Source organism: Acinonyx jubatus, chromosome B2 (assembly GCF_027475565.1).
Source record: "Acinonyx jubatus isolate Ajub_Pintada_27869175 chromosome B2, VMU_Ajub_asm_v1.0, whole genome shotgun sequence".
Taxonomy (NCBI): Eukaryota; Metazoa; Chordata; class Mammalia; order Carnivora; family Felidae; genus Acinonyx; species Acinonyx jubatus.
In genome coordinates, this window is record NC_069385.1 from 49,203,775 (window position 1) to 49,225,744 (window position 21,970).

General features: G+C 40.9%; 1 long non-coding RNA gene across 1 annotated transcript in view; it reads left to right on the forward strand.

Moving 5' to 3' along the window:
- The window catches only part of LOC106968917 (uncharacterized), a 30,723-nt gene extending 9,234 nt beyond the window's left edge, over positions 1 to 21,489 (forward strand). The window contains exons 2-5 of the long non-coding RNA XR_001429240.3: positions 16,730 to 16,855; positions 16,955 to 17,122; positions 17,786 to 17,880; positions 19,700 to 21,489. This is a non-coding gene — a long non-coding RNA (uncharacterized LOC106968917). The remainder of the gene's footprint in view (positions 1 to 16,729; positions 16,856 to 16,954; positions 17,123 to 17,785; positions 17,881 to 19,699) is intronic.
- The last annotated feature ends 481 nt before the right edge of the window (positions 21,490 to 21,970 follow it).

Below are 21,970 nucleotides of genomic sequence, written 5' to 3' on the forward strand. Positions count from 1 at the left end.
CTCCTGGGAAGCCCACATGGGAACAGAGTTACTCCACAGGAGGTGCAGATGAACCTATAAGGTAGACGTGGGTAGGCATTTGGGAACTTGAGTAGCGCCTGGAGAAATTTAACCAATCTCCTATTCTCTGATATAAAAGTGATGTGGCTATATTATAGGGTAGAATTCAAAATTCACCTAAAGACTTTAAAGTAATCAGGTGTTTGAGGTGGGCATAATATAAAATGTAAAATGTAGAAGTATTCCTCCCTGACATTACGGTACTGCAAAGAAATTACAGAGAAAGACAGTTGGCTCTGTATTCCCAAGATCAGCTGCACCCCCCCACTCCACAATATAAGACTAATCTTAGCTTGATCAGCCTCTTGGGAGAGTCACCTTAAGTAACTAGTCTTTGACTACTTTTCCATAGGAAAAGTAAGTTTTTCTTTTTATCAATTGTGTTTTGAAAGCTAACCTGGTCAACTGAATTGTTATTAATTACTGGTGTTATGTTTCTGACTTAGTGGTTATAACATTACATATATAGTTTTCTCATTCTCTTCCCCCTCCTCCTCCTCCTTTTTCATAACTAACCCAAGAATTAACATTATCTTGGTATTTATGGGAAACATAATTTGCCAGGTAAGGCTATATTAGGCAGCTTTTGCCTTTGAACATACAATTCATGAATTTTAGACAGATATATTAAAGAAGAAAATTTCCTATTTGAAAAGCTACACAATTTTAATTAGACTCTACAATAGTTTTCTTAAGTTTAATTTTTTTTTTTTTTTGAGGTAGAAAAAGAAAATAAAAACTGGCAAGTAAGTCAGCCCCTTTGACTTGACACCTTGGATTATATTTGTACAACGTGAAATTTTTTATCACATTTGACCCATTACTTTATTGAGCTATTTTTAAACAACTAGGAGCCTTGAGTTTTAAATCTATATAAAAAAAAAGAATTTATTTTAATGAATATAAATGGACTAAAGCAGGAATTAGCAAACTATAGCCTTTAGGCCAAATGTGGCTTGTTTGAGTACAGTATAAGAGTTAAAAAGGGCTTTTAAATTTTAAAGTGTTGTAAGAAAAACAAAGGACAATATGCTACAGACACTGGATGTGGTCTACAAAGCCCAGAGTATTTATTATCTGGCTTTTTACAAAAGTTTGCTGACCCCCAGTCTAAAGGATTACATGATATATTGTTTCTAACTCCTATTAATGCTGTCCTAGTCCTTTCCAGGACTCACTGTTGTTTGATTGTCCAGCCTCTTCAAGGAGTATGGCTAGAGTTAACACACATGGAATCTGAGTTCCAATAGAAAAAGCTGTGGCTTTTCCTGATTATTTCGTAGCTGAATACAGTAACACCATAAATTCAATTCCTGACCTTTACGCTAACTGGAATTAACCTTCCCCGGTCTTAAGTAGAATCTTGCTTTCTGGCCGCAATTATTCAAGAATAATTCTCATTAGTAGGTGGTAAAGGACAGCAACAAGACTGAAGTTCGGAATACTAACTAGTCTTCAAATTATATAAACACAGGGTGTAAAAAAAATCCTCTTTTTAGGGAGAAGGAAGACAGAAACTCAGGGGTTAACCAGGTGAAGAAAAAGTGTTTTTGCTCTTAAAATGGAGGTAAAGAAAGACAATCCAACATTTGGGGAAATTGTAAACTGCTACTTGTATTGCTTTTTTCTTAAGTGGAAATAGACATGTGAAAAACACCATTCTCTTCCTTCAGGAAAACAGAAAACCAATTCTCAATTACGCTCTCTCTCTCTCTCTCTTTTTTGTGACCAGTGGTGATTTACCCCTCACAGTCCAGTACATGGGTTCCTGCTGACATTCTGGCCCCAGATATCTGACCTTAGTTTGTACCATTTCATGCATAGAATTCCTTCCATTAACTGAAAAAAGGCAAACAATCCAGTGCAGATCAAAAGCAGTAACTAAAGAGAATACGATCTAGAGCAAGGAGATTTTGACACAAATAATAATAATAATAATAAAAGGGTCAGATTAATATTGTAAACTGTTATCGACCCCCATCACTTCTGCGAAAGATTATTTCTGGAAGTTTTCCAAAAATTTCCTTGTTTGTTTAAAAAAAAAAACAACCTAAAAATCATTTTATGTATGTGTACTATTAAGTTTTATTCAGTTATTGGTTAAAACTCAGTTCATTCCTTTTGCAGTTCTCACTGCCCAATTATGTTCTCCTTTTGACGCTGGTCTTAATGCAGAAATGAAGAAACAAAGGATTAGATTAACAGTTTTTACATGGACAGACAGAATTTGGGCAGGTTCCTTGAAATTCCCTTCAGACTTTGTGGGAATTGTACAATCAACCACAAAGCCATTCCTGGAATATTTCCTCTTGTTCAGCTTTGAAAGATTTTTGGTTGTCCATGGCCTTGGAGAAATGCACGGTCTCGTTTCCTTGCTAAAGGGCCCCTTCCCGTGGTGCTGGCTATAGTTCCGTGCTGACCTTCGATGGAGGGTGACATCTACTTCCTGGCCATCAGCTGGCAGCATCCTCGTCCCTTCAAGAAAGCAAATCTCAGGGAATGGATAGCCAGGCGAAGGAAGTCAGGAAGAAAGGAAGAGACTGTAGCAAAATGGAAAAAAAAAAAAATAAAATAAAATAAATAAAATAAAGCAATTTTGGTAACTTCAGGAAGAATACCATCAAAGCTGCAGGTTCTGATCTCTCCCATTTATTACCAGATACATTTTCAGATACGAATATTGCTAGAGAATGACTGATTAGCAAATCAGCCACTCCTTTTCTTTAACACACGATGCCACGTGACGTCTAGCACGTGGAATCAAGAGATTTGGATCTGGAATCAAGAGATTTGGATCTGAACCGTTCAGCAGTTGTTTCAGTAATAGTACCTCTGCCTGAAGATGTGTGGGATAGTCTGTTCTCTTTCAAGGTTAAGCTCACCCTTCTTTATCCTCTTCAGACATTGATGGGAAATCGGAAGTTTGGAAGTGGGGGATTTACAACAAAAGTGCTAGACGAAACCCTGCTTTTTGGGGCGCCTGAGTGGCTCAGTCGGTTGGGCATCCAGCTTCGGCTCAGGTCATGATCTCGCGGTCTGTGAGTTCGAGCCCTGCGTCGGGCTCTGTGCTGACATCTCAGAGCCTGGAGCCTGCTTCAGATTCTGTGTCTCCCTCTCTCTCTGCCCCTCTCCCACTCATGCTCTGTCTCTCTCTGTCTCAGAAATAAATAAACATTAAAAAAATTTTTTTAAATAAAAATGAAAAAAAATAATAAAAACCCTGCTTAACTTCAGTTATCCCAGCGTTCTCTAAATCTATTTAAATACCAAAGTCTCTTATAAAAATAAATAAATAAATAAGTTAAAAAAAAAATAAATAAATACCAAAGTTCCCCTCTGCAAGTACCTCAGATATCATCTTGCAGAAGTGGAGTTCTACAGAAGACATTTTAGAAAACGCTGGCCTAGTAGGATATCTGTGGAGTCCTCAGACAGAACTGAGCTTCATCCTAGAACTGCCTCCTTACTTGTCATATGACCTGAGGGTGCTTTCAAGCTTCACTGAAGCTCTTTTTGATTTCTCTGTAACACGGTTGGTTACTATACAGAGATGCCTTAGGGTGACCCTTGGTGATCTACACCCTCGTATGATCTCCTCCTCTTGAATGTGACCGGTGTCTAACCAATAGAAAATGGCAAAGGTGATGGGTTGTTGCTCTCCTGATTCTGCTTCCTCATGCGCAGACACATCCTTTGTCTTCACAGACTGGAGAGAGACTCTTCCGCTGACCTTGAAGGAGTAAGCTGCTACCACGTGAACAGTTGAGAGACGACCGCGTGGTTTGGCACAGTGGGCAGCTTAAAGGATCTGAGGCCTCAGTGATAAAGTAGCAAGAACATGAATCCTGCCAGTACTTTGGCGTTCCTGGCCACTCTGGCCAACTGCAGGCCCTCGTTCATGGGGGCCCACCTGGTTCACACCGACCTCACAGACAAGCAGGGCAGGCTGGCAGATTTTGAAGGAAGGGCATGCTCTGTTTTTTCTCTTAAGCTCACCGACAGAACACTCCCTCTTCCTCCCAAGCAGGAGCCTGAACAGGGCCAGAATTGGGGGGAAGCCAGCACAGGGTCAGAGTCTGTCTTGATGTAAGTAAGATTTTGATATTTTGTTCATTATATGGGTTATTTTTTTTTACATTCATTTCAATTGTTTTTTTAAAGATGTCGCATTAAAACTTTTTTGTTTTAATTGAGTGTTTTTGGCACCTTCCTAGATTTTGTACCTGAGGTGAGTGAGTCACTAGCATCACCCTAGTCCCAGCCCTGCAAGAAGCTTGCAGGATAACATTAACAAAGGCCTTTCCAGATAGAAATATAAGGAACACGGGATACATTTCTACGTGACTGGATATTTAGTAGCTGAATCACCCATACCCTACCGTGACTGTGCGAAGTTACTCAAACAGTCTCAGAAACTTTTATTTCTTTAGTCAGTATGTTGGATTTCTGTTATCATAAAAGGAAAAACAAAACTAGCATCAGAGGTGCTAGAAAGTGATTGTAATGTTCAGTGAAGCAACGAAATAAGGTTGGTTCTAATGGTCTTCAGAACCCAGTTGTTCTCGAAGCAAATACTTGCTGTGCCTTGTTTTTTCTTCCATTAAGATGCAGAAAATATCTGGTTACATAAGAAATATGAAAAATGTAAGCACAGATTTGGATTTGGGAAGCTTAATGCATGAATGTATCCAACTAAGTCTTGAGGTTATTATGTCCATCAGAAGGATTGCCTGTTCTTTGACAAGTGTGAGCCTGCCTCTGGAATTCGCAACACATTCCAAGAAAATCATATCCTAACTGGTTTGTTGTTTACCCTGAAGAGGGCATTTTTGCACCTCATTTTTCAACTCTTTAGTTTGTTTACATTGAGGCAAAACATTCTCACACAGGAAGAGACTAGATAACTCTTTCTCACTGGAAGAAGGCTTCTCTTTTCAGGGTCAGGAACTTTATGTCTTCAAATTTAATTATCGGGAGATTGTAGACCGGTCCTCCAGGCTACAAGTCTGTGTCTCTGACCTTTCCAAGGGCACAGTGCCTCTAGGCATACCACTACATAGGCAAAGGATGGAGTCTAACTTGAATAGCCTTGTTAACTTGTCTTCTGATGCTGATACAGAGATTCTCATCAGAACGCATTTGGGTGCCTTTGAGAGAGCTCAGTTCAAAAGGTGGAATAGTCTAGCATCAAAATCCTTACCCAATTAACTATGACATCTTAAATTCTCCCAGCCAGACCTGTAAGAGAAAGCCTTTTACATTTACACAAGACGTAAGCAAGTCCTTGGACCAACTTCATCAATTTCGTAATTTTGTAAGCTCTGACAAATCGAAAACATCACTTCTGATTTATAGCTTACCTTTAAGGAAGATCTACTGTCATGGCCGTTGGGCACATTTCAGTCAATTACAAAAACTTAACAGTTTAAAAGAATTTTCCCAAGTCTCTAGCTTTGTTCTGGATGGCTTTCACTAACTGAGCATCTAGACCTCTTTAATGTGGTAGCCATTAGCCACAGGTGACTACTGAGCACTTTCAATGACTAGTCCTCTGAACTGAGATGTACTGCAAGTCTAAAATACGCATGAGATTTTAAAGACAGGAGAAATGATACTATTTTGAATACAAAGGACTAGATAAATATATATTATCAACATTTACTTCACCTGTTTCTTATTACTTTCTTAAATGGTGCCACTAGAAAATTAAAAATTACATACGGAGCTCACATTCCATTTCTATTAGACGGTGCTTATCTAGATGCCTTGGAAGCGAACATCATGGAAGGAGACTCAGGAATACTTTGTGCATTTATACTTCCTTTGAAGTACTCCAGAAACAGCATTCATTTACACAAAACCCCTGTGAGATGGATGGAAAAATGCCTCTTACTAGCATTTCAAGGAAAATAACTTCAAAGGATATTGTCATCATGACTATGATTCATAAGTAAGCAAAAACTTTGAGTTCATGCTTCAGAGAATAAAGCATTCGGGGTCAGCTGTTTCCCTCACTCCTAACTCTTTCTCAGGTCCAGCTGAAACCAGAAAAATCTTGGGGTGGGAGTGGGGAGTGGTGTGGATTTGGGCAGTGATGTGTAGGTAGTAATTTTCACAGGAATACCTGGCAGAGAGTAGGTTTTTAAGAAGCGTTCGTTACGTTGACAACAGGGGACTCATGAATTTGGATTAAAAGCCTCATGTTGTCAAATTGCAACTGGCTGGCTGGAATGCCGTGGTGCGACATGGCAGTTCAACACCTTGTTGCAAGGCCAGTCATTCCTGTCCCTCTGTGGCATGGTGAGGCTGGGTCTAGTGCCAGCACAGAGTATGGGGTCCCTGGGCAAACGGCAGGCGTGCAGAGTCTGAACAGTACAGAGACGTAAAGTTCTGAGAGGCTAGAAAGGGTGAGGGGTCAGAGGTCGCCATACATCAGGAAAACATTAAAAATGCATGTTGTGACAAGAATTCAAAGTGTTTCCAGCAGATGAGCTTCAGATTAGTGAAAGAACTGCACCCAGAGGTCAGTGTAGATACAATATTGAACCTGACAGAAGAGTGGGTAATGGAGCTATGGGTTAAGCCCTGCAAAGAAAAACTTGGTTCAGCCAAGTGCCTCTGATCTACTTCCTGCCGGAGCAGTGACTGGTTCCAGGTCATATGTAGGTCCGAATGTTTCAGTGCCAATCAGGGCTAATGTCACCTGATTGCAGATGGGATGATTGAGTAGCTGAATGTAGGTTCCGGGAAACTTCTTAAGGGTTTGGAATTTTGCCCTTTAAAATGTGAGCCAAGCTCCTTTGTTGCTCTGATGGGAGGAAAAGGGCCAGAAATGAGGGGCTTTGATACTCTCCTGGCTCTTTTCACCACTGATTAAGAAAGAAAAACTCAGGTGCCTGAGTCAGTTAAGCATTTGACTTCGGCTCAGGTCATGATCTCATGGCTTGTGAGTTCGAGCCCCGCGTCGGGCTCTTTGCTGATAGCTCAAAGCCTGGAGCCTGCTTTGGATTCTGTGTCTTCCTTTCTCTCTGTCCCTCCCCCTCTCGCACACTCTCTCTCTCTCTCTCTCTCTCAAAAATAAATAAACATTAAAAAAAAGAAAGCAAAACTCTCCTTTTCCAACATTACTAGGCATAAGCTACTAAATGATCTAGATGTACAGTTAAACACCCCCCCCCCATTTCTTTCTAAGTTTTTTTCAATGTTTACTTATTTTTGTGAGAGACAGAGCATGAGCAGGGGAGGGGCAGAGAGAGAGGGAGACACAGAATCCAAAGCAGGCTCCAGGCTCCGAGCTGTCAGCATACAGCCTGCTGCAGGGCTTGAACACGTGAACCACGAGATCATGACCTGATCCTGAAGTAGGACACTTAACTGACTGAGCCACCCAGTTGCCCCAACACTCTCCTTTTCTTTGTTTTCTTTGCCTACTTGGAGAAACAGAAACAAAATTAAATGTTTGGCATATAGGAAGTTATCGTATGTAAGGGCAATCTGCTTTCACTGTCATAGTCTACCAAATGAGCTTAGTTGAAATGATCTTGTCTCAGAATGGTTGTAGGATATCAAACTTGAAAGCTGGTCTTTATAACTTTGATATTGTAATGTACAGATGAGGCCCAGAAGAGTGAATGCCTTTATGACCTTGTGATCCCAATCTGGGTTGAAATAAAGGCTTTGGTGACGTATTGATTGATTGATTGATTTTTTAAGATTTCTTTATTTTTGAGAGAGAGTGCACAAGAGAAGGGGCCGAGAGAGAGGGGAGGAGAGAAGATACGAAGCAAAGTGGGCTCTGCACTGACAACAACAAGCCCGATGTGGGTCTCGAACCCACAAACCGTGAGATCATGACCTGAGCTGAAGTCGGTCACTCAACCAACTGAGCCACGCAAGTGCCCCAGTGACATGTTGATTTTGAACAAATGGCACAATTGATAGTTGAAGTAGCAATTGCCTAAGAGATGTGATCACTCTGTTGCTCTGGAGAAACCCAAGGGATCTTTGTGCTGTTATTATTGGTTTGAAATCAAATTGGTGACCCTAAGTAAGCCAACAGCAGCTCTGAAACCATCATTAATAATTAAATGATGGAGTCCAAATTATAAGTGGAATCAATGTCTTCTTTTCTCCAAGAATCGGAATCATGCTGTTTTTCCTAAATAACTGCCGGACACAATTGGTTTCTCTTAAAAGATGAGCTTGTCTTTACCTCCTTACCAGTGAAATGGTGAATCATAAAAACAGATACAGCTCTCAGATCTGACAGTTTAATACTTTTCTTCAGTACTGGATTTACTTAGAAGGGACATCTTCAAATTCTTGGCTACGGAACATCTGAACAAGCACAAATACTTCTACAACCCATAATTGCCAGTTTGGACCAAAAAAAAAAAAAAAAAGTATGGCTTTTTGTGGATTAAAGACTTAGATTTCAAGCAGTGACTGCCCCCCCCACCCCAATCTCCCACTACCAAATCCAGCAGTCTTATAAATACAACGTAAATTTGCATGAACTATAATTACTGTGGTCAATTATGCTACAGCAAGCACATAGTTTTTCCTCAAACATTTTCATAAGCAAGGAAGAAACTGCCTTTATGACTCATGTTTAGAGATGGGCCAACAAATTTGGGTCATGTGAGAGCTGACTTGTTTTTTTTTTGTTTTTTTTTTCCCTGCACACTGAAGATGTGTTCATGTTTAGGGGAATCTAACTAAATCAACTTTCTATTACTTTGATTGGGTCCAGATGAAAAGTAATTCGAAAATAGGTCAGAGTTTTTAAATCCTGAGGATATCTTTATAATAAGCAGACCTCTTCCTTACTAAGTAGTTTATGACCATATACCTTCTGATGTAGTGTAATTATTTAAAAAAGCAGCTTTATGGGAGTATAATTTATGTCCCATAGCATTCACCCATTGTAAGCAGATAATTCAAAAATTTTTGTGAATGTATATAGCAATGTAACCTTTACCTTATTTCAGTTTTAGAACATTTCCATCACCCCTGAAATTTCTCTTGTGCACTTTATATAGGCCTTCCTGCTTCTACTTCCAGCTCCCAGCAACCATCGATTTGCATTTTCTCTCTACAAATTTTTTTTTTTTTTCCGGACATTTCATGTAAGTGAATTAAATGGTAATTATGCCTCTTGTGTCTTACTTTGTTTTGGGGATCGGTCTAGGTTGCAGCATGCATCGGTTGTACTATCCTTTGATTGCTGAATAATATTCTGTTTTATGGATATGTCACATTTTAAAAAAAAATCCATTTACCAGTTGATGGACATTTAAACTGTTTCCAGTTTGGGGACATTATGTCTAATGCTGCTACGAACATGCATTGACGTGTCTTTGTGTAGACATATGCTTTCATTTGTCTTACATAGATTCCTGAGAATTGAATTGCTTTATTATATAGAAAGTTTCTGTTTAAATTTTTAAGACAGTGTTAAATGTTTTCCAAAGCATCCATGCCATTTTACATTTCCACCAACAATATATGAGAGTTCCCATTCCTCCACACCATCATCAATACTTGGTATTGCATTCTCTGTCTTTTTGATTATAGTGATATTAGTAGATGTAAAGTGGCATGTCATTATGGTTTCAATGTGCATTTTCCTAATGACAAATGATGTTTAGCATCTTCTCATGTGCTTAATCAACTATGTGCATATCTTCTTTGGTGACATGACTAAAAATATTTTGCCCATTTTTTTTTTTTACATTTATTTTTTTGTTGAGAGACAGAGAGAGACAGAGCATGAGCAGGGGAGGGGCCGAGAGAGGGAGACGCAGAATCAGAAACAGGCTGCAGGCTCTGAGCTCTCAGCACAGAGCCCGACGCAAGGCTTGAACCAATGAACTGTGAGATCATAACCTGAGTGGCAATTGGACACTTAACCGACTGAGCCACCCAGGTGCCCCATTTTGCCCCTTTTTAAATTGGGATGTTTGTCTTATCACTGAGTCATAAGTGTGTGTTACGTATTTGGGTACAAGTCCTTTATCAAACACATGATTTGCAAATATTTTCTTCTGGTCTGTGACTTGCCTTTTTATTTAAAAAAAAAATGAGGTGCAAATGTTTTTAACTTTGATGAGGTAAAAATATTCTAAATTTTAATGGAGTCCAATTTACCAGGTTAGCAGCTTAAAATTATTTATGGACTCTCTATAAACCACAAGGGCATAGTCAAGAATCCATAGCACCAGATACAAAATCACAGAAACACATACAAAGTCAGATCTGACTTCCATGCCACTCTGCACGACTTTAGCCCTTGACCGGATTTTGTCTCTCATTCCATGTTTTAATCAGAATGTTATCTCCTGCACCCTCTTAATTGACCTTGTCATTTCTGCTCCCTATGCTTTTGCTCTGGTTCGTCTTTCTACTCGGACCAATGTCGCACATCCCTTTCTCTCTCTGGCTAAATTCTTCTCTTTCTAACTCCTTTATAACTAAGATCCTCTGGAAAACCTCTGCTATTCCTCCCTCCCAGGCTGGGTTGGGTGCTCTTCCTAAATGTCTATTTCAGTCTTCGTCTATTTCAGTCTTAGCATATCTCACAGTATTCTGTAATTTTTGTTATATTGTCTTCCTTATCCAAGAATAAAGTTGTTTAGATAAAGGGCTAGTTTTTAGGTAACGGGTTAGTTTTTCTTTGTATTTCTAGTGCCTAGCATAACTGCAGTTTTATTATAAGTACTTAATAAATATCGACTGAATATATGCTGTGTTTCAAAAAGTCATGAAGAGCCTGACTTTTAGGAAAGCAAATCTATTCAGTGGATTATAACCAATCAGAGATAAGCATTCACCAAACCTACATGTTCAGAGAAATAAGATTATCAGAAAGATTCTGGATTCAGCATCAAACCGTTTGTTCAGTTTTATTCTATAAAGACACTGTTTTATTCTATAAAGAACTATCTGCTTTACAAGAGTTTTCTCTAATACTCACAACACCCTCGTGTAAGAGAGGTAACTGTTGATGTCCCTGTTTTATAGGAAAGAAAACTCAGAGTAAGTGTCTTGACTGAGGCCATCTAGCCATTTGTAATGGGAAAGAGAACAGGTCATTTATAAACTTAGCATGATAAGAAATCATGGCTTCGAGGAATGCACTTAATAAATGTTCAGTGAACACACACTATGTGTCAAAGAATATTCTAGGAGCTATGAATTTAAAAGGAAAAGAGGAAACAACATTTTTTTTTGCAGTCATGGAGTTTATGATCTAGGTGGTCATGCCATTTCCACTAAAACAATGGATGCTACTCTAACCAACATGTTAAGAGAGAAAAACTGAGCTTTCAATTCACTTGAGATAGTAAAGACAGAAAACGATAAAAAATTTGAGTCATACAGACATGAGAATGCTTGTTTCATCCCTCATTTTTCTTTTCTAAGTGGGAGTTGAGAAATGAATGGATTTTCATATACACAGGGGTTTGCCAGCAACATAAACATCATAACCTATCCCTGGCCCTGCCCCTGGCCCTGGAATGGCCAACTATTTGGCCATGATATCTGTCAGAGAGACCAGGCAATGCCTATGTATGCAGTGCTGTGTTTAGGAAAGAGTCAGAAGAGAAAGGATAATTGGAAAAGGTGGGAAGGAGGTAGGAAAATTGAAAATGCAGTGGGGAAGAGAGAGAACAAGGACATAATCATTGTCAAGACCGACATCTGTGGGTCTTCTCTCTGTATCCTGAGGGTAGGGCCCTGCCCGTACTGGTAATTATTATATGACTTGGGACCTAGCACAAGGCCTCTCCCTTGGTTAGTGTTCACTAAGTGTATTAGAAATATGATTTATTGAAATAAGTCTATTCATTAAATTAAAAAAAAACACTTGTTGATCGCTCTGGGATCCTAACCATAGTGTGAGGTGTTGGTCCCTGCCTTCAAGGGATACACACGATATTTAGGGAAAGAAACAAAATCGAATTATTGAAAGGAAAGTATGATAAATACTGTAACAGAGAGGTGAATAAAGTGCTATGAAAATGCTAAAAAGAGATACTTGCGCTGTCTCAGGATTAGGGGAAAGCTTCGTGGAGCGTCTGACATTGGAGCTGGGAAGGTTACTTAGGGCATGGTCTGGAGTGACTGGCCGGTTCAGGATACACTGGGAATGTCACAGTGGCTAGAGAGAAAACACATAGACAGAAGAGACCGAGGACATGTGAAATTTACAAGGCCAGGCTAGCCAACTGGATGACCGTCTGGGGCATCCGGCAGGCAGTAGGGGCACACGTTAGTTCACCCGCTGTGCTGTCAGGGCTATCTTTTTAAAAATATGTTTTGTGATGTTAATACCCTTCTCAAAGCCACAAAGCCACTCATCCATCATGAAGAATTATGTAATATGGGTTTCCACAGGCTGATGAGGCCTCTAGATAGACATGCACACGAAAGTCTAATTGTGGAAGCACTAGTCCACATAAGTCACTGAACCTTTGTGGCCTTAGCCCTACTTCCTGGTATCCATGCCCTGGTATAATCCTCACTAACACTGAGTTAGTGCAGGTCTATGTATCAAACAGAACACAGAGGAAGGGATGGTTTGCCACTTCTAAGGCTAGGTCCTAACATATACTGGGGCATCGCCTGTTTTGTTCTCTCTTCATTTATGTGCTCTGGGGAAAGCCAGTCACTATGTCATAAGGACATCCCAGGAGCCTGTGGATTGCCCCGTGTGGGAAGGAACTGAGGCCTCCTGGTGACTGCCATGTGAGTGAGCCGTCTTGGAGGCAGACTCTTCAGCTTCTGTCAAGCCTTTTCTGATGGCTGCAGCCCCAAGCAGGAATCCCGAGGGACTTCTGAGTCAGAGCCACTAGCTAAGCCGCTCCCAAATACCAGACCCATAAAAAGTTTTAGATAATAAGTGTTTGTGGTTGTAAGCCACTGAATTTTAAGATGATTCTTTAGGCAGCAATTGATAATTCATACATCACTGATCATGTAAAGTCAGAGTTAAAAGGGACTCCAGTGATTAAGCAAGGCAGGCACTGATAGCTGGGTTCACCCTTTCCCATGAAGCCTGAAGAGATTTGATCAAAGCTGGCACATGTTGAGACCCCTTTACGATCCCTGATTCTAAGAGATGCGGGGCTTCGTCCAAGTTTGCGTGTGTAATTAATGAGAAGAACTCCATTTCCTGATTGCAAGTCCAGGTCTTTGCCACTATATTGTGCTACCGTCCATAAAAATGACTTAACTTAACCTTTTTAGTTTTTAGGAGATACCCATTCACTTGCTGAACATCAGTCACTCAGCTTGTTAAGAATTACTCATCTGGGAAGAAGGTACCATAGTGTTTAAGGAAGTGGAAGATAGTTTGATTCGTGGCAGGCTAGATAATGGCCCCCAGAGATATCCAGGTCCCAATTCCTGGAATCTACACATGCCACTTTATATGGTAAAAGTGATTTTTCAGATGTAATTAAGTTGAGGATCTTGAGATGGGGAGATTATCCTGGATTTTCTGGGTAGAATAGAATCTAAATGTAAGCACAACTGTCCTCTTAGGTGGGAAGCAGAGAGCAATTTGATAAAGAAAAGGAGAAGGCAATGTGATGCAGGATAAGAAGAGAAAAGATTATGTGATGCAGGGCCATGAGCCAAGGAATGAGGACAACATCCTTCCTGGAAAAGACAAAGAAACAGATTCTCCCCTGGAGCCTCCAGAAGGAGCCAGCCCAGATGACCCTTTGATTTTAGGTCACTGAGACTGATTTCACATTTCTGACCTCCAGAACTATAAAAGAATCAATTTGTGTACCAATCCATCTCCCCGTCTTGTTAGTTTGTGCGAGACCATCTTTCCAAGACTCTGTTGGGTCCTCTGTAAAATGGGAATAATAAAATACCTATTTCACAGAGTTGCTGTTAGATTATGATCATTCATGTAAAATGCTCAGGATAGGACTTGGCTCGTGGAAGGTTCTTTATAAAGTTGGCTACTGATTTGGTCTAGACAGGAAGATTGCAACATTTTTTGCCTCCTTTGGACTAACTCAAGTAGAGTACTAAGTAGCTCTTGGAATACAGAAAGGGTTGCATATTTATTAACTGTTCGAATGTCACTATCCTATCAGGCACTCCGACCCTATTGGCTTCATCTGCTCCGATCGTCTTTTCTCAAGAGTTGACTGCAAGATACAGAAAAGGCAAATGGATGGAATGACTGGAAAATAACCCCTGAATGAGAGAACTAAAGAGGGTCTTGAAGGGATTTCTTTGCCTATTATCTGTGTTCAGGGAAAGTCACACAAAACAGGTGAAAGGTTATCCTGTTTGTAAAGATCTCTAGCGAGGGAGTGCCCACAACCTTTCCTAGTAAGGTCCCTTGGTGCAGATGAAGACTGTTCTTGATTTTCAAAGAAGACTGCACTGATGTCTGTAAGTCTCCTCTGTGGAAAGAAATAGAACGGTTTTGTTTTTGAGAACGGCTTAATACACAGTGCCGCTCAAGAGTCTGTTGTGAAAGTGGCCACGTGTTAGTTACCTGGCCGTGTCTCCGTTTCGGTTTCAGGACCACTGAAGGCAAGAGGCAGCAGAGTTGTACAGAGATTTTCTTTTCCTTACCCTGGACTCCACTTCAAAATGTCACGAATGAAAAAGAAAACGTATAATAAATCTATTTACTTATGTTATTCATCCCTACAACTCTGTTTTCTGTAGACTCTTGTATTTTCTATTTTTCGCTTCGTGGATTCGGCATTTGTATTCTGCTGTTTATAGGTACTGGTTACATCTGCATAGATGAAGTGCTCTGTAGTTTCTACCGTGAGCCCTTGGGGGGCAGGAACAGCTTCTACACCTTTCTCTTGTATAGTGTTTGGTGGAACTTCTTGTGCCCCAGGGCTGTTTTATGATGACAGAGATGTCACTATAAAACGAATCTAAAGGAACATTCTTTACTTTTATTTTAATATTTATTTATTTATTTATTTTCAAAGAACATTACATTTTTTTTTAGCTTATTTATTTTGAGAGAGAGAGAGAGACAGAGACAGAGACAGAGAGAGAGAGAGAATGAGAATGAGTGGGGTAGGGGCAGAGAGAGAGGAAGGTAGAATTCCGAGAAGGCTCCACGTTGTCCGTGCAGTGCACGACGCAGGGCTCGATCCCATGAACCGTGATGGAGTCAGACGCTTAACTGACTGAGCCACCCAGACACCCCTCAAAGGACTATTTTTTTTTTAAAATAGGGTCTTTTGCTGTTGGGTCTTTAGGGGGTGTCTCTCTATTTACAGAGTAAAGAACTGAGGAAGAAGCACTGTATCATCACGACAAGCAACTGTGGCCAAATGACCCAGGCCAGTGATTTTCTAAAGGCCTGCAAAATCCTGGTCCTGTTGGAGATGGCCGTGGAAACAAATGAATCTGGTTCACTGACCTGGCCTCTGATGCCAGACGAAGGTTTAGCCTAAGGATGAAAGACCAAGTTCCCTTCTATCTCTGAACATGTCTCAACCCTGGACATTGTCCTTCTCCATCACTGAATCCCATGTTCGCCCACCCCCGTGGTTAGCAGCTCATTAGAGGGGGGTGCATTTTTCCTAATTTAACCTGGAATGGCTGATGTTTGTTGGGCTAACAGGGTGTGATGCCTGGTGCAGGAACAAAGTCAGTCTGAAGTCAGTTGACCAGGATGTCTTTCTCTCCGATGCAGACTCAACTACCCAAACTGGTAATGGAGGCAGACATCTCTTAATTGAAGCGGCCTTGTTTAGCCAACAGAGATTGACGGCCGAGGTGGCATTAGGTTTGCTGCCTCACAGGTGCCATCTGATGGTGGCAGTTGAGCAGAGCCTTAGTAGGTCTTTCGTGACAGCTTTGTAAGACACTGACTATAAGCCACGCACAAATTACTTTTTCATATTTAAACACTTTTTAATCTTCAGTTTTCAGAGAGCGAGAGACAGAGACAGAGCACGAGCGGGAGAGGAGCAGAGAGACAGGGAGACACAGAATCCCAATCAGGCTCCAGGCTCTGAGCTGTCAGCACAGAGCCCAACGTGCTGCTCCTACCCACAAACTGTGAGATCGTGACCTGAGCCGAAGCCGGACACGTAACCTACTGAGCCACCCAGGTGCCCCTCTTTTTCATATTTAGATGCTCTGATTGTACAAGGTAGGTGAGGAATGAACAAAGGCACATCCAGAGGGTGATACTCAACCTCTCTCCAGATAAGAAGCTCAAATCAGCTTTTGCTTTTGTGGGGAATCAAAATTTAATATATAATCTAAAATCCTCCCAGCTTACGGAACACAGTTCACAGGTTCTAGGAGAGAAGATGAAACTTTCATTTACCTTTACCCTATACGTGGAGAGATTCTGTGCATAACTGCTTAAACCAACAGCTGGTAGATTTTGATGCATTTTATCTGCTTACACAAGATCAACTCCCACCATAAACACTGAATTCTGTTTATAACAGAAGGGCAGGATCCGCGGGTAGCATAACCAGAGTGCTCCAGGCTCTTTTTTCCCCCCCTTTTCTCAGAGACTCCAGAGGAATGTGCCTTTGTACCGCCTCACTAGCATCCCTAAATCATGATTAATTTAAAGCCTTTTCTCTCCTTAGTTAGGCCTGACACAAGCAACTGCTTTTCTGTCACATCGATTTTTCTGTCCTTGCAGATTCGAAGCCAGGGTTGAGTCCTCCTAACAGGGCGAGTTCTCTGACAAGGAAGTTTTGCAAGCAAATTTACAGCTGGAGTCAAGCTCGTCAGTGAGGGCCAGAGGGGAACTGTCGCAATCCACTGGGTAAGTATGCATTTAATAGTGTTTATCCAAGCAAGTTTGTGATTTCTTCACTCTATGCAACAAATATGTTATTTGTAATACCTATCTTCTCTAATCTAGGTGTTTGAAAAATGCCTCTAACGTGTGTGGGCTAGAATACATTTTGTTTTTCTGTGGGCATATTCATTTAACAAGGGCAGCCTTTGAGGAACGATCAAAAACTGTTTGTCATTTTTCCAAATCATCTCTCTCTGCGGTGACCATGACTTAATCCTGAAGGAAAACAAGGTAATCTTTTCAAATAAACATTCTCAAGGATGTTTAGAGGGAACCCAGTCGCTAGTATGCAGAACCCTCCCCGTGACTGAAAATAGTTATATCGAAGGAATCCAATGACAGTAAGTTGGAGTGTTTGTAAGCATTTGGTATTTACAGATGATTGACAATAATAAGCTAAATTGTGAGCAAAGACGTGTGTGTGTGTGTGTGTGTGTGTGTGTGTGTGTGTGTGTTGGAAGAGTCACTTAGGATCTTGTTTCTCAGTGCTGTTGGTGGAAAATGAGGCACAGAGTGGTTAACCACTTTCCTTAGGTAAGGGAGCTGGTGAGGAACATTGGTGATATTTAGAACCTAAGCCCATCAGCTTTCCTGGGGTTCACCTGCTTCTGGTCAGAGTGACTAAGGGATGAAGAAACATTTGATCATGATGTAAAAAGGGAGCTCTGAAACCACAGCAATTGGTTAGTAAGCAATGCAGCTTAGTAGTACACGATTCCTAGTCTCAAGGAACTTGGCATGAAATAAAAAGAGGAAAGGCTCAGTATGTATTGAATAAACAAAACTTACTTGGATGATAGAATTAATTAAATCAATACAGACCAAGGGCATGAGAGTTTATCATATTACTGACAACATTATTTGCATTACAATTTTTTTTTTTTTTTTTGCCAGTCTTTTCCCTTCTGGTCTCTGCGCTCTTGAAGGACATTTGGGCCTGAAGTCCCAGGACTTAAGGCTGATCCCGGCACAGATGAGGACAGGAAGAGGTGAGTGAATAAATTTGGTCTTGAATTTGGTATTTTTATCTCCCATTGTTTGTGGGCCTGATGTTCTCTAATTTATCATTTGCTATTTAAGATGCCCATACATTCAAGGCATCTTTTTAAATATGTCCCCACCTACACACGACATAATTACATTATTACCTTGTTAAAAATCTTATAGCTGTGCTGTGCAGCAGAAACACAATGTGAGTTTTAAATTTTCTAATAGGCACATTAAAAAAGTGAAAAGAATAGTATAGTTCATTTAACTCAACATATCTAAAGCCTTGCCATTTCAGCAAGTCAATTAATATTATTAATTAACAGAATTACTAATGAGATAACTTACATTATTTTTTTCATAGTAGGTTCCTAAAATCCAGTGTGCATTTTAACTTAATGGGCATCTCATTTCAGACCTACTTTTTTTTTTTTAACTTTTTTAAATGTTTATTTATTTTTGAGAGAGAAAGAGCACAAGCTGGGGAGGGGCAGGGAAAGAGGGAGACACAGAATCTGAAGCAGGCTCCAGGCTCTGAGCTGTCAGCACGGAGCCTGACACAGGGCTAGAACCCGCAAGCAGTGAGATCATGACCTGAGCCGAAGTCGGACACTTAACCGAATGAGCCCCCCCAGGCGCCCCATTTCAGACCTACTTTTGACTATGATGTAGATTACTGCATTTCAGGTCAACAATGTGCACTTGTAACCGCTGTATTTAGCACAGAGCTAGAGTTCACATGTAGGTGTAGGCAACGTTTTCCCTGCCATTATGCACGTTCTCAACCCCTGTAGTTCAGAAATAATCCCATCCTCAGTCTCCTGTATGAAAGCTGGGTGACCAACCATCCTGATTTACCCCAGGGTTTTCTGGGACACAGGACTTGCAACTGTAAAGCCAACACAATCTCAAGCAAAACCGAATGGCTCGTCATCCCACGTGTAAACCATGCCTGTCCATCCACACATTTTATCCTCTTGGCCGCAGTGAGTGGATCAGATTTAGAATATATACACCTGCTGCCACTCATGAGATTTTGTGGGAACCACTGGGGAAAAGACCCTCACTTTCTGCAGTAGTTATCATATTAGCTTCAGCTAACCTTCTTTACATCATGAGGAGAGAGCCTGATTGACAATAGTTCTTCAGAGAAAACCAGAGGTAGGGAAAAACTGAGTCTTGGTGACTTTTTATTTTGTATTTTTTTAGTTCCTGGATCCAGCCTTGCGTGAAGCTACTCTGCCCTTAAACTTTTCAGTAAGACAAAAAAGGAATGGAGATCTGCTGTTTGTTCCTCTCCTGTCTCTTTCTCTCTAGCTCTCAGACCTTTGCCTTTGCTCATGTTTGCGAGTGCTTTGCTCCATTGTAGTGACTCTCACGACGGATCGTAAGTCTCATTCTAGATATTGGAACAATCTAAAGTTCGTGAGATCTCCAACCCATGGGCTAGGGACCCTTGGGAGATTGTGGAGTTGTAAGGTCAGCATCTGAAAATCCGTCCATCCATTTATGTCTTCTTAATCAATGAATACTAAAAGTGAAATCATTAGCATGTGGAAAGATAACACTTTTCGACAGCTCCAGGAGAAGACTGAGTAGGCATTCAATAGATATCATCGAGCTACTACTATATAACTTGACAAGGTTAAGTGCCCTATATGAAGCATTTAACACATATTATAGCATAGTATTTAGACTGGACTATTATCCTTGTTGTTTTGACATAGAAAAATAAATTTATATATATATATATATTCTTTATTCACTATTCATTTAACAAATTTATTTTTTAAACTATTATGTTCTCGATGACTTTAACAGGTGGTAAAGAAAATAAGCTTACAAATATAGCCTACGAAACCACGCATGAGTAAATAAAGAACTAGGAGACGCCACTGCAGAGGAGAAGACGAGAAGCACCTGAGGGCAGAGGTGGGAATGGGTGCAGAAGGGACTCTGACACAATCGGAGAAGCTCCCACAAGCATGGTGCCTGATGCCTGACACAGCAAAGTGTATCTGCTCTATTGCAAACGTCTTTACCTTTTTCAGATGAGAGTTCCATTATTTCACAATGACAAATTTTACTTTGTTTTTCTGCATCATGGTGACGTAAGGTCATGTTCCCAGGGTTGTGGGATCGAGCCCCGCATCAGGCTCCTCGCTGAGTGTCGAGTCTGCTTAAGATTCTGTCTCTCTCTCCCTCTGCCTTTCCCCAACTCGAGTGTATGCTCTCTCTTTCTCTCTGTCTCAAAAAAAAAAAAATAGTATTTGAGGCTGGAGTTTCCTTACCTGTGAAGTAAGGCAGATCAACCAATTCATCCAGAAGAGCATCCCTTTCAAAGTTTAGACACTACAAAGACTTCAAATAGCATCCTCTGTTTCTACATTTACTGGCCTTCTGTTAAGATAACATGTCTTACAAACCACAGTCCAGAAGCCAGGCATTGCAGCTTGGCATCAGCTCAGCCTACGAGAGAAAAATTCCATCTCGTTTTATTTATTTTTAAATGTTTGTTTAATGTGAGAGAGAGAGAGAGAGAGCAGGGGAGGGGCAGAGAGAGGGGGAGAGAGAGAATCCCAAGCAGGCTCCGCATTGTCAGCACAGGGCCTGAGGCAGGGCTCAATCCCACGAACTGGAAGTTCACGACCTGAGCCGAGGTCAAGAGTCAGATGCTTCACCCACTGAGCCACCCAGGGGTCCGTCACCTCATTTTATTTTTACAGAAGTCACAAGATCATCCCTTTGTAGCTGTAACATTTCTTCACTTAAATATAGCCTAGGACAGACTGGTGAAGATTTTGTTACTGGTGGCAGGTTACTGATGGCAGAAAGAGTTTCAGCAAATGCCTCAATCTAGTGTTACTAGATTTGCAAGTGAGTAACAGTGAGTTTCATCCAACGTATAATAAATATCCTGAACTTTCCCTGTCCAGAAGCAAAACAAAATTGAAAGAACTCAAACCTTTTCCTATGGACCTAAGTTGGAAGCATATCAAATTCTTCATCTTAGAATTTAGACTTTTCGAGAAATCTGCTTTCATGTTATGTTTAATTTGACTACGCCTGGGAATGCATTTGTGTGTGTTGTTATGATGTCAGGTAGAGGGAGAAAGAGACAGACAAAGGGCGGGGGCGGGGAGGGTGGAGGAGGGAAGGGGGAGACTGTTGTGCTGTGTTCCCCAGAGTTTAGTGTAGGTCTACAGCTTAAAGATCAACATCATCTTGAAGATGACATGAGAAAAGGAGAAGATAGAAAGGGCATAAGTGTTTATGGACCACATTGGTGCACTTAGCCTCTGACACTGGATTCTTTTGATTTCAAAACAGTTTTTAATGTTAGTTTCATTGTTTTGATGTAAATGAAAATATCTCCTGCTTTATGAACAAATGTGTCAATTAATATGGCGCTGTATCTTAATAAAGTAATATATGTTCACCTTAACAACCTTGGAAGACCCTATCTGACTTTTACGAACTGAACGTTTTCCCTCACTGCAGATTGAAATTGACATTTTACTTCTCTGCAGGTGAGCATGTGACAGTTTCAGCTACATGGTAACTCAACACAAGGGTCATATACTGGCTATTACCATGCTCTTCCAGATTTACTGTGCCTTTTCTTTTTTGAGAGAGAGAGAGAGGGCACAAGTGAGCAAAAGGCAGAGAGAGAGAGAGAGAGAGAGAGCGAGAGAAGCCGGGATCACCCCAAGCTGGGCTCAGTTCACCCGAGGCAGGGCACCAGCTCACAAACCACAAGATCATGACTTGGGCTGAAGTCAGATGCTTAACTGACTGAGCCACCCAGGTGCTCCCAGATTGTAATACTTCTTAAAAGGACATCGCTGCAGGATTAAACCCAGAATACTTACTGTGGTGCACCTGGAGTCATCCTATTCATGAGATCAGAGTCACAAACCTTGTGACACTCATCCAAGGCCACGGCATCCGATATCTGTGTTTCTAATTATTGGGTAACACTAGCGTGAAAATCTCTGAGATTTTCCCCCTAACCTCTGCTACCTTAAATGTAGCCAGCATGCCTTCATCCTGCATCGTGATTGGCAGATAAAGGCCAATGGAAGGTGTCAT